Source organism: Quercus lobata, chromosome 10, assembly GCF_001633185.2.
Source record: "Quercus lobata isolate SW786 chromosome 10, ValleyOak3.0 Primary Assembly, whole genome shotgun sequence".
In the NCBI taxonomy this organism is placed as follows: domain Eukaryota; kingdom Viridiplantae; phylum Streptophyta; class Magnoliopsida; order Fagales; family Fagaceae; genus Quercus; species Quercus lobata.
In genome coordinates this window covers 62,561,582-62,573,602 of record NC_044913.1, presented here as the reverse complement: position 1 = coordinate 62,573,602, position 12,021 = coordinate 62,561,582, and the positions used below count along the sequence as shown (strand labels likewise).

Here is a 12,021-nt window from a genome sequence, read left to right as displayed (position 1 = left end):
CAAACAAACTCAAGATAAACTTTACATAAATTATGCACTTCAACAATTATGATTGACAACTGAATAATAGTAGAATAATTAAATGAATATATTTCATGAAAGCATGATTCTATGGAAAGAATTGGGATAGAAAATAAAATAAAATGCTTTACCGAGGACAATACTCCATTTGATTATATAAAAAGGTTGATTCAATCTTGTTTTCCTGCCCAACAGCATCAATTGAGTTTGTGCCTAAGTAGCTAAAAAGTGATAAAAATAAAAAGAACACATAACCAATATTTTCACTAATTTCCACAAAAACTATTGTATTACAAAAAAAATTAAACAGTAGAACAATTACATCGATAGTCAAAGTTGTACATATAGGAAGGCTAGCAATTATGTGGATTCCAAGAAAAAAATAGGGAAAAAAAACATGATTAATCCAACTCTAAGGCTCCACATATTCATGAACATTCCTAACTTCTAAATTTTCTTTTTTAACACTATATCTAATTCAGACATAAACCCCCACTTTGAAAAAGAAAATGCAAGCAACCCATGAGTTCATAATAGGATTTTAGTGGGCCAAAAATTAATGGTTATATAGCATACATGTAGCTGACTATGAAAAAAGACACTTTTTGCAGGGCCTATGATCAATCTACTAAAGACTAGGTCCACATTGCATCCTTAACAAATTTGAATCCTAGACACAAAATTACCCTAGCAATCACACTCAAAGCACCTTAATTACTAGAACCCCAAGTTGTGTCAAGTTTTAAATGACATATACTTGAGGAAGCCAACATTTTTTTTACAATGGATAATAATGCAAATAAAATCAAAAACTCTTCATAGTCAATTTCCATTAAAAAGAAAGGGTGAAAAACAAAACTAAAAGGACAATGTTGAGTCATGAAAGGTAACTTTTATGTTCCCCTCTTTCAATTGCACTTTTATGTGGTTCGAAAATACCTTCATCAATGAAAGGTAACTTCATTTAGAAATAGGATCATAAATGTCAAATAACAAATTTCATTTTGAATTCAAATAGAAGAACTATTTTATATATTTAATAAATTTTATGTTTTTAATCAAATTACAACCACATAAAACGTGATTTAAAAAAAAAATTAATAGGGTGGCAAAAAGAATGACCAAAATATACCCCCTAAATGTAAAAAGTCACCAACACAGTTTCAAAGCTTCTATATATATATATAGAGAGAGAGACTTACAAGTTCACAATTTCCTTTTTTAGACCACATCAATCCTTGATCTCCTTGATTGGCTTAGATTTAAATCCACATTTAATACACCAATGGTAAATTACACCTTAAGTACTCAATTAAAACACCAACAACTATATATCTAATAACTTAACCACCTAATAGCCACATATATTGCTTTGTACTTAGTATATAATCATAATACAATTAGCCATTCACTTACTTATACATATATGTAGTCAATTGTGCATATCAATTAAAGCCTAGTTTTTAGGTTTAATCTAATCTATGATCACTAGTTCCCTTGCTTATATATATAAGTAACAATCTTAGTGTAATGATTCATGCTAGTTAAGATTTAACCCTCCATTACTAACCATTACGGTCTCTTAGTTTAATATAATGTCCTAATTGGTATAGGGCACCATGGTGGGAAGCGCCAAGCTAGTAAAATTGAATTTACAAACAAAGATCAAGAATTTTGATGAATAAATAGAATCAAACCATACATATACTTATCAATGATGAAAAATCTAAACTTAATCATGGGTAATAATCAAGAATGCCTTGAATTTGACTCCATAGTTGATGTTGAAAAAGCTTTAAAATGCTAGACCACTCCAATCACCTAGGAATCTAGTGTTCATGAAAATAAAAAAATATAAGTTTAAGTCAAGTTAGATCCATACTTGGTCTACCTAGGGCTAATCACTTAATACACCAATGCATGAGTATTACTCAAGCAGCAATAGATAAAAAGTAAACTTAGATGATCACATAAAAGATGGAATTATTAAGGAAATTCCAATGAAAATGACTAAGTTCATCATCAATAATTATAGCACAATAGGAACAACACAATCAACACTCCCAAAATAAAATACATTGTCTTATATCTCCGTGCAAGCTGCCCACTTGCTCCAAATCAACAACCCACCACAGCAGAATATTTGAATTTACTAAGAGGAGATAAAATAAATTCGCACATAGTTAAACAATAATATCACAATATTCACAAGACAATCAACACTCCTAATAATGAAAAGTAAACCACCTTATATCACCATGCAAGCCACCCACTTGCTACAAATCAACAACCCACCATAGCAGAAATTTTGACATATAATTATAGACTAGTAGTATATTATGAAGTAGATTTTACTCACCCTTTAGCAATTCATTGGTTTGCTCCCACAAAGAGGAATTCAAACTTACAGCAAGCTGCTAATCTTGCAAAATCTAAGTCTAAATTATAGACTACTAAGATAACTTAAAAGACTTAAATTAGATGACTTCACGTCCAAAATCATGTAAAAAGAGAAGAAACTACTAAACTAAGTACATTGAGATAACAAACTATAAACTAAAATAGGGAGAGGTGTGCAAAGATCTACAAACGAAAAGATAAGCTCCAATATTTTGCTAGTTTGCATTTGTTCCACAAAGCTATTTAATAATTTAATCATACGTAGTCAAAGAATGAGAGGTTAACCTACTAGTTGCTACCTTGCTTTGCTTCACGGGAGATGCCAAAGATATTGCAGTAGCTACCAAATGTTTAATCTAGCAATTTAACAAATCCAACAATCAAAATTGAGTTGTTTTTTATTTTAATAAAAAACACAATGACAAAGTAAAATAAAATTATCAACTAAATTGAGTGGAAAGATTAATGCATAGAAGCATTGTTAAAGGCGCTTGCTTTTCCTCATGTTTGAAATATTGATAAATTAGACGTGCCATAGCAGACTTGTAGTTCTAGTTGTAGTTGTAGCTCTCTCTCTATTTCTCTCTTGGGATATATATTGATAGATAATGTATCTAAAATCTTGCACTCTCTTAGAATATATTGTTGAAATTATCCTCGATGATGTTGGGGATAGACTAGTCACAGAGCATACCAATTTTGGGTGGGGTTTCAAGGACAAGGAGGAGGAGCTGAAAAGTCTTCTTTACACCTTATGTAAGATTCATGTCATGTTACATGATGCAAAAAAAAGGCAAATAAGTGATGAGTCTGCGAGGATCTAGTTAACAGAGCTTAAAGATGTAGTTTATGATGTTGATAATGTGCTAGATAAGTTCAACTATGAGATTTTTGGGCAAAAGGTACAGATTCAAAACCAAATGATGAATCAGGTACCTAGCATTTCTTTCTGTAATTTTGATAAAGTAAAGACCATGAAACATATGTTGGATAAATTTGTGAATGAAGTAGATGGCTTGGGGCTTAAAATTGTGAATTCAAACCCCAAGATTAGCCTACACAATATAGACTCCTCCCTCAATGATTCAGAAGTCATAGTAAGAGAATACAGTGCCGTAAAAATTTGGGATTTGTTGGGTGGTGATGATCTCTTTCTAAAATTAACATCAAGATTTGATAGTCTTACAATAACATCTTTAAAACGATGTTTTGCTTATTGTGCAATCTTCCTCAAAGATTATGACATTATTAAGGATGAACTGATTTAGTATTAGATGGCTCAAGGGTTTCTTGAACCATTTGAAGAAAGTATGGTGATGGAGGATATTGGTAACAAGTCTTTAAAAATTTTGTTAGACAAATCCTTTTTACGAAATGCAAAAAAGGATGAGTATGGTAATATTATCAAGTGCAAAATGCATGATTTCGTATATGATTTTGTGCTCTCAATTTCAAAATCAAAATCTTCAGTTTTAGATAATTTTAGTTGGTACGAAGTTTATTTGTTGGATTTGATGGCCGAACAACACCAGGAATTTCATTTAAAGGTGATAGTTTCACAAAATTGTGTACACTAATTTTAGAGAATGCTGACTTTGGCAACATATTATTAGAATTTAAAAGCTTACGTGTTTTAAAGTTATATGTATTGGAAAAATTGGTTTTGCATCTCATACAAAACTTGCAGCGGAAGCAACACAAGGATTTACTTTATTCATGAGAGATAACATGTAACCTTGAATTCTAAAACAAAGAATAGAAAGCATATCTTAATATAGTAAAATTCAAAACAAGACTTGAGAATACATTCAATCTTTATTCCAATTCTACATGGTGCCAAAGATGAGTGGTCTCTTAATCAGTTCTTAAGTACATTGATTCTCCATAAGGAAGGTGTATTCAAAAGATACTTCAGAGAAAAACTATTTTCTCTTCTTTTAATCATACGTACATATTAACTGCCTTAGCAGTTACTTTATTTAATAACTTTTATTAAATAAATAAATAAACGATTATCTAATTGGGTTAGCCTTTTGGGTCAGTCCAATTGGGTTTAAGTGTGTGGCTTGGGATGTGACCAAAGGGATAATTAAGGCTCTAACTCCAATGGGCCTCGGGCTTATCTGTCAACTCTTGACAAATCCAAAGTTACCATTAATTATATAACAAGTACCACTATGAAAATATAATTGCACTTTAGACCTTATTAATAAATTTTATCCCAAAACTCTAATATGATATCATTTGACCCCTCCATGAAATATCCATAGTGTACAAAGTCATAATAAATTGTTACTTTGTAAACAACTATTTTATTCCTTGAGTCTTCGATTTAATCTTTTAGTTGTTCGTATTTATGAAATCTAATTTAATTAAATATAAGTTTTAGTAACTCCTTACTAAGGTGGCCGACCCTGAATAACCAGTTCCTATCAAACTTATCTCAATGAGATATTTCATATCTCTATGAAAGACATTATGGATTTCATCTTGAGAATATGTGTTTCTTTAATACTACATGCGGTTACCCAACATACTAAGATTTTAACCATTAAATTAGATCTCACTCCTGATATATTAAAGTAACCTATATTTTATGATCGGGTTCACTATCCTCTCAAGATTGAGAATCTATGAAATTAGAAGTCGTGAGATTAATTATTCAGGTAACAGTTGTTAATTGTTATAATTAATCTCATAACGGTCTAGTTCAATATGTTTTACACACTTAGGACACATCAACTAAAAGTCTCCACTTCTATGATCAAGACAAAACATCTTAATTGATATGTTATAGTCTTCACAGATGAAATGCCCAATTTCATCATCGATTACGAACTACATTTTGAGTTTACAAGGAATTTGTGATTTATATTTTCTGTAACTAAATCACATATAATGTATCTCAAGAACTATGATAATGTATTATTAGTTCATATACAAATAGTTTCATATAATTAAACAATTTAATTATTATAACATGCCAATAAATTGAATTCTAAGGCATAAACCCTACCAATATGGACATAAGTTGATAGAGTTATCAGAAACAATTGGTGTGTTAATACATTTGAGGCTTCTTCACATCTCAGACACGGAAATTAATTGGGACCTTTAGGGTCCGTTTGGTTCGAAGAGTGGAAAAGTAGGAGGATAGAAAATAGTAGGAGGATGGAAAAGTGGGGATTAAAAAAATTTTAATTTCTCTCATTTTTGTTTGGTTGGGAGTAAAAAACTGGAGGGACGAAAAAAGTGAGTTTGTATAAACTTACTCATACACCCTTGTTAAAAAATGATGACCAATTAATACAAAAAAGTGACAAACAATTAAAAAAAAAAAGCAATCACCCCATTTATTAAAAAATAAAAATTATGTCCCAAAAAAAAAAATCATGTCTAGTTAAAAAAAAAAAAAACTATCACACCCATAGTCCAAAAAGAAGAAAAAAAAGAAAAAAAAAGAAAGGCATAGTACAAAAAAGAAAAGAAAAAAAAAAGAAAAAGAAAAAAAGGCAACGTGCCCATCACAACCCAGGAAAATCAAAAATGAAAAAAAAAAAAAAAAAAAAGCAACGTCGGGGAAAGAAAACCCAGGAAAACGGAAATCAAAAAATGAAAAAAGAAAAAAAAGAAGGCAACGTCAGAAAAAAAAAAAAAAAAAAAAAAAAAAAAAAAAGCATGTCCACACAAAAAAAAAAGAACATAAACATTTTTGTCCATTAAGTAAATCTAAGGAAAAAACGCTTATACTCATCATTTATTTTATTTTCTTTTCATCCAACCAAATAAATTTAAAAAAAATTTTTCCTTTCTATTTACTCTCCAAAATTTTCAATCCGCCTTATTTCATACCTAAACAAACACATCCTTAAAAAGAATCAGAGTAGAAATAAACATAGTTTCAATCTTCCTATTTCACCTCCAAACAAATACAGCCTTAAAAAGAATCCCAGAGTAGAAATAAACATATACTGTCTAGAGGAGGTTGAAGATGAGGAAGAAGCCAAAAGTGCAAAATTAAAAGAAAAGGAAATATTCAACTTGGGATAGAGGGATCATTTTATCCATTCACCCCTTTTCTCCAAAAGCTCAAATTGTGTGAGTCAGCCTACTCTCTCCTGCTCCTGGACCAAATTCAATACTTCATTGCCCTTAAAATTCTGTGGATGGAGGGATTATATGAGATGTTAGCTTTGCCAGGGTGGTTAGGCAATCTTTCCTCTCTTCAAAAGCTGTATATTATGGATTGCAATCGCTTGCTGCATCTGCCCACTGAGGAAGCCATGCGACGCCTCGCCCAATTGAAAACGCTGGAGATTTATGATTGCCCCAATTTGGAAGACAATGAGCAGTCCAAGATTGACCATATTCCATTTGTTGACATACAGGATAGCGGGTTAGTGGTTAAGTTTTTTCATATTTAGATGGTTGAAGTAGCTGACTCTGTTACCAATATGTCAATTTCTGTTTGCTAAGCTATTTTCTTTCTTTAATTTTTTTCAAAATTGAAATTTTCTTGACATTGGGAAAATTGGAAAATTGGATTTAGCATTATTAGAACCTGCTTTATGTCCACATACTCAATTCTTTCTCTCTGTTTTTCTTGTAACCTTCACGTTATTATACGGTAAGAGTTTATATATGGATCAGTTCTTTTGCTTAGGGCTATCAAAAACTTAACAGTAGATTTTTTTTGATTTGGACTGGGTCATAATTGCTCTGTTTATGAGGGTGAACTATTGTGGAAAAATGGAGTTTAGTTGCACAATAATGAGAAATTGGGTAGGTGAAGTTCTTGCTAATTTTTCATTTCATGTTTGGGTTGGGGGTCGGTTTTACTTGGGGGACCATGAAATATGCGATCCCCAGTCCTACTAGTAAATTAAAATTTCAGGCAGCACTGAAGGTGTTGATGTTCTAATATATCTATATATGGTTTTTACCTTTTGAAGGCAGCCAGATTGGTCTGATTTCGAAGACGAAGACTAAATCAGGAAGCTGGCAAGAAGTTTGCATTTGGGAAAATAATTGAGTTGATGACAACTGTTGCCAAGGCACTTCAGGTTTGCTTTCTCCTACCATTTTGGATATTTATACATAATTTACTTCATAAATGGTGATTTACAAAACCAAATTTAGTTTATATATACAGCAAGTTCTGTCAATCATATAGATAGTTTGATTTGTAATTTACTGTTTTTCTTCTTTTTAATTTATAGTGGAAACTGAGGTTAATGAATTATAAATGATCACAAATGGGCTTCTGTTAACAACTCAAAGTGTTCTTTCTATAGCATAACTTTTAACATCTTTACTACAATAATCTTAAATCTAAGAGTGATAAAGTAATAAATGTAAACTTTTCACGGCAACAAAAGAAAATTGCGAGTTTATACCTTAGCTTTCCCAGCCTTTGTGCATTTGGGGTGAAAGGAATTGCTGCATTTTCAAGGACAGAGAGTCCACTACACCAAACTTCAAGTTTTTATTTCTGAAAACTCTTTATGAATGGGGATTGAAGTCTTCCACTCTCTCCATGTTTTCTTTGATGGATTTCCTAGATACTCTACCTTTGTGCCATTAATTATATGGCTGGTTTCGTGTATTTTTTTTTTCTAGTCTTGTTTTGCTTTCATTTTTTCTTTATTTTGTATACCATTTTGATTTCTAATATATTGCAATTACCTATCAAAAACCAAAAAAAAAAAAAACAAAAATCTTTGCTTGTCTTTGGCACTTAAGAACTTAGATTCAAAGTTCAAACAGATTGTCAAACTGAATGTGTTTTCATAATTAGGGCCAGTACTCTGAATCAGATCTTGGTGCTCAAAATTGTAACATTTATCTCTACTTTTTTTTGTGTGGTGAGTGAAGATGACACACAATTAGCATCAGCTGAAGTGGTTGAAATTGCATGCTGGCTTTTCTATGATTTTCCTGGCCTTTTGCTATCAATTTTAGGCCCAGTCACTGTAGCTTCACTCCTTGTATATCACCTGCAAGGTTTCTCTGTAAATTATTCAGAATCCATAAGCAAATAACTAAAGATAACAACAAACTTTAAAATTAAAAATAAATAAAAAATGAAAGAAGAGAGAAATGAGATAGTGTATTTGCCACACTTTGACCCCTTGAATAAATGACTATGAAACCTCCTTAAGTCCATTAACCCTCATAAAATTTATAAGAAATAAAAGAAAAATCAAAAGTTTTGTATTACTGAGTAGAGAAGGGGAGATTAGTCTTCCAAGATTATGTACTTGCTCTACTTCAATACTTTATGCAAAATAAACCTCAATTCTTCTCAGGTTCCCATCCTTATTTAGCAGAATTAATAAAACCTGGATCCACATTATTAATAGACCTAAAAGATTATTCAATTAGTTAAGAATTTTGCCTTGATGTGCAGTCACGAGGGACAACATATCTGTTGTTTTCAGCTGGATGAAAAATTTCATTATGAAGTTTTCATCCACTCCCAAGCCAACAGAAGTTTTAGCTGGTTTGTTTTCTCAATTTTCTAGTCCCTTCTAGTATATAAAGTATTGATTCAATCCAATAAGTGTATTATTCATGCCAATTGTCCCCTCCTTCCTCCCATTGTTCCAACAGCATTTTCTGAACTGTTACTTAGAAAATGAAAAAAAATTGATAATCCGTTATATTTTCAGGAAATTATTTTTGCATGATTGGTTTTGGTAGTAGCTTTCAGTCAACTGAGGAAAGCCTTCTATGAAATTATGTTTGCCTGATTTGTGTTGGTGTAGTAGCTTTTCAGTCAATTGAGGAAAGCCTTCATGAAATCTTCTGCTCATTTTCCAACATTTGAGACCACTTCACTATGAAAGCGGAAAAGCTTATGTTAGTGGTTGGTTGCCACACCAACAATCATGCCAAAAGGAATAAGGTTACCTACACCAACCTCAAACCAAATATGCTGACTGACCAAATATCTCCCCACACATGGATAGATTAATGCTTCTGAATTAATTAATAGAAAGTGATCTCACCAACCACACTGATTACTGGAAATTTGTGAATTATATAAAACAATATATTAATATATGGTTTTCACCTTTTGAAGCTAACAAGAAGATTGCGTCTCAGAAAATAGCGAACTTGATGACAACTGATACCAAGACACTTTAGGTTTGCTTTCTCTTTACCATTTGGGATATATATATATATATATATATATATATATATAATTTACTTTAATTTGTGCATTACAAGACCCTATTCAGTTTATGCATTTGCAGAGTCGCTGTTTTGTAGCCAATGTAAATATCTACATAAACAAAACTTTTAGTCTATGTAAAGGTGTGCATGTCAACTCCACACATATGTTCATATATTGCCAAAACAACTTATATAGTTAGATTGAGTACAGCCAAATTACTGAATTGTGTTTTGACTCTTTTTGATATTAAAGTCATTTTGTGCATATGGTGTTATTGACCTTCTCAAGGTTTACTATCATATATATATATATTTCAAATTATTCTGGCATGATTAAGGTATAGATATGAGTTAGCTGGAGGAAGGACTCATTAAATCTAACACTAGTCATGTTCTAGCAATTTAGATCTTATGTAATAAGCAATATAGTTTTTCTGTTTTGTCTCTATAAAATTGATGAACTTTTACCTATTGAATGTTCGGAATACGGCTAATAAAATTCATAATTTCAGATTGTTAAATCTGTATTAATGTTAAGAAGAGTTTAGCATTTTGGACGTGCAATGTGCTTGCCAATGTATTGGGTATTTGTAAATATATCCTTAACTTTAAAATTTTGAAATGAACACCTTGATTTGGTGTTAACTTTCAATTTTTATCTTATAGTCTACGTTAGTGTAAAAATTAACAGTTTAGTGGGAAACAAAACACTCCAAAATAGCATTTAAATCCCTTTAAATTAGCAATATATGCAGTAAAAACAGGTCCTGGAAAACCCATAATAATCTATGTTGTAAACCCAAAGACCCCATGGATAAGAAAACAAGACTCTAGCCAATAATTTGTGAAATTTACAACACCTTGACAAAGTACAGCTACCAAATATAGTTAGATGCATCCATGGTTCAAGGAGCTCTTAAAAGCGCTATGCTAGTAGTTGATAGTATGTAATACACATCAGCATCCTAATGAGTTTGTTTATGGATAAAAACTTCAACTAAACAACTCTTAAGATTTCCTATCATTATGAACCACTTGATTTTAATACACATCATCATCTTCAACTCTTGTAGAAAACTAAACCTTAGCACCAAGCCACGGAAGGGTGCTTACACCTCTGCTGTGAAAGGAACCTCCTTGATTCTACACTACCTCTTTGATATGCTTGCTGCATCAACCTCTTTTCTACCTGTTCCAGCTCCTGAATTGTTTTAATCATAGCAACAACCTCAAAGAAAATGGGAAGAATCAGAGAGTTGAAAGGTTAGGAGTACCCACACGTTTGATTAATTTAGAAGTCAAGCAAACACTTGACACCCATTCAAAAATTGATGAAACAAGAAATAACCTATTTTCTTTCTATAAATGATAAAAAGGCTAGATTAATCTCCATTACATTAGTAAAGAGGTAGAGTGCAATGAACAGTTTTTCAATTAAGACACAATATCCACTTTTGGCCTTTTGCAATACACAAGAATCTCAACAAAGAAAGGAAAACTTTAAAAAAAAAATTACAGAATCAAAATGCATGGAAAACCTCATTTCTGACCATCCCACAATTCGTCTTTAGACAGGATAAGAAACTCAAGGGAGCTATCAATCTTTTCCACCTGCAATTTCTTTAAAGATATCAGTGACTAATTATCCACACAACTAAAACTGAGAAGCATGGAAGGAGGCACTCTTAACCCAACTAAATGTATGAATTAGGAGAGCTCTCTTAAATAGGGACTTGTAATAATATTGGACTATTGTCAGTAAACAACATTCCTCTAGCAGAATGCCAAAATAAAATTTACAATTTCAAATTAACATTGGTTGGTGGGATCTCTAAAATGGTTTAAACAAGGTAACTTGAGGTAAAACGTCCCTAATTTCTTTTGGCTGGGATGGTAAAAAAATAAAATAAAGGCACATTCAACTTTACTTAATTCTTTAAAACATAAGAAATATATAACCATTCCATAGAACCAAATAGTGAGAATATCTTGTACAGTAACTTGAGGACCTGTCATTCATTAATGAGCTATACATTTGCAAGAAGTTGCAATATCTGCTTAGGGTGAAGTGGCTCATTGCGTCACTAAATTACAAATACCAGTGATCTTTGATTGTCCCAATCAGAGGTCATGTAGTTTAGCCCAAAAGGGTCTAAGATTGCCCATATTCTAGTTATTGAGATAAGCCTTTGATCCTATGTATTAAATAGGTCAAAATCATTTAAAAATGGTATGTTCTCTCTATTTCCTTCTGTTTAGTGTTTTGCTTTGAAGTTGACTAATTTTTCATGATTTGTTCTCCTCTCTGCTGCTTTTTTTTTTTTTTTTGGGTGCTGTATATATATTACCATATTCTTTGGTTAATGATATCCTAAAAGTTTTGTGAGAAAATTCAAATTTAACATATCTTACTGCATAGCT

At 31.6% G+C, this 12,021-nt stretch overlaps 1 long non-coding RNA gene across 1 annotated transcript; it reads left to right on the top strand.

Moving 5' to 3' along the window:
• Nucleotides 1-6,358: 6,358 nt before the first annotated feature.
• LOC115963277 lies at nucleotides 6,359-9,576 on the top strand. Its single transcript, XR_004085777.1, has 3 exons — nucleotides 6,359-6,817; nucleotides 7,374-7,484; nucleotides 9,506-9,576. It is a non-coding gene; the product is annotated as an uncharacterized LOC115963277 (long non-coding RNA).
• Nucleotides 9,577-12,021: the final 2,445 nt, after the last annotated feature.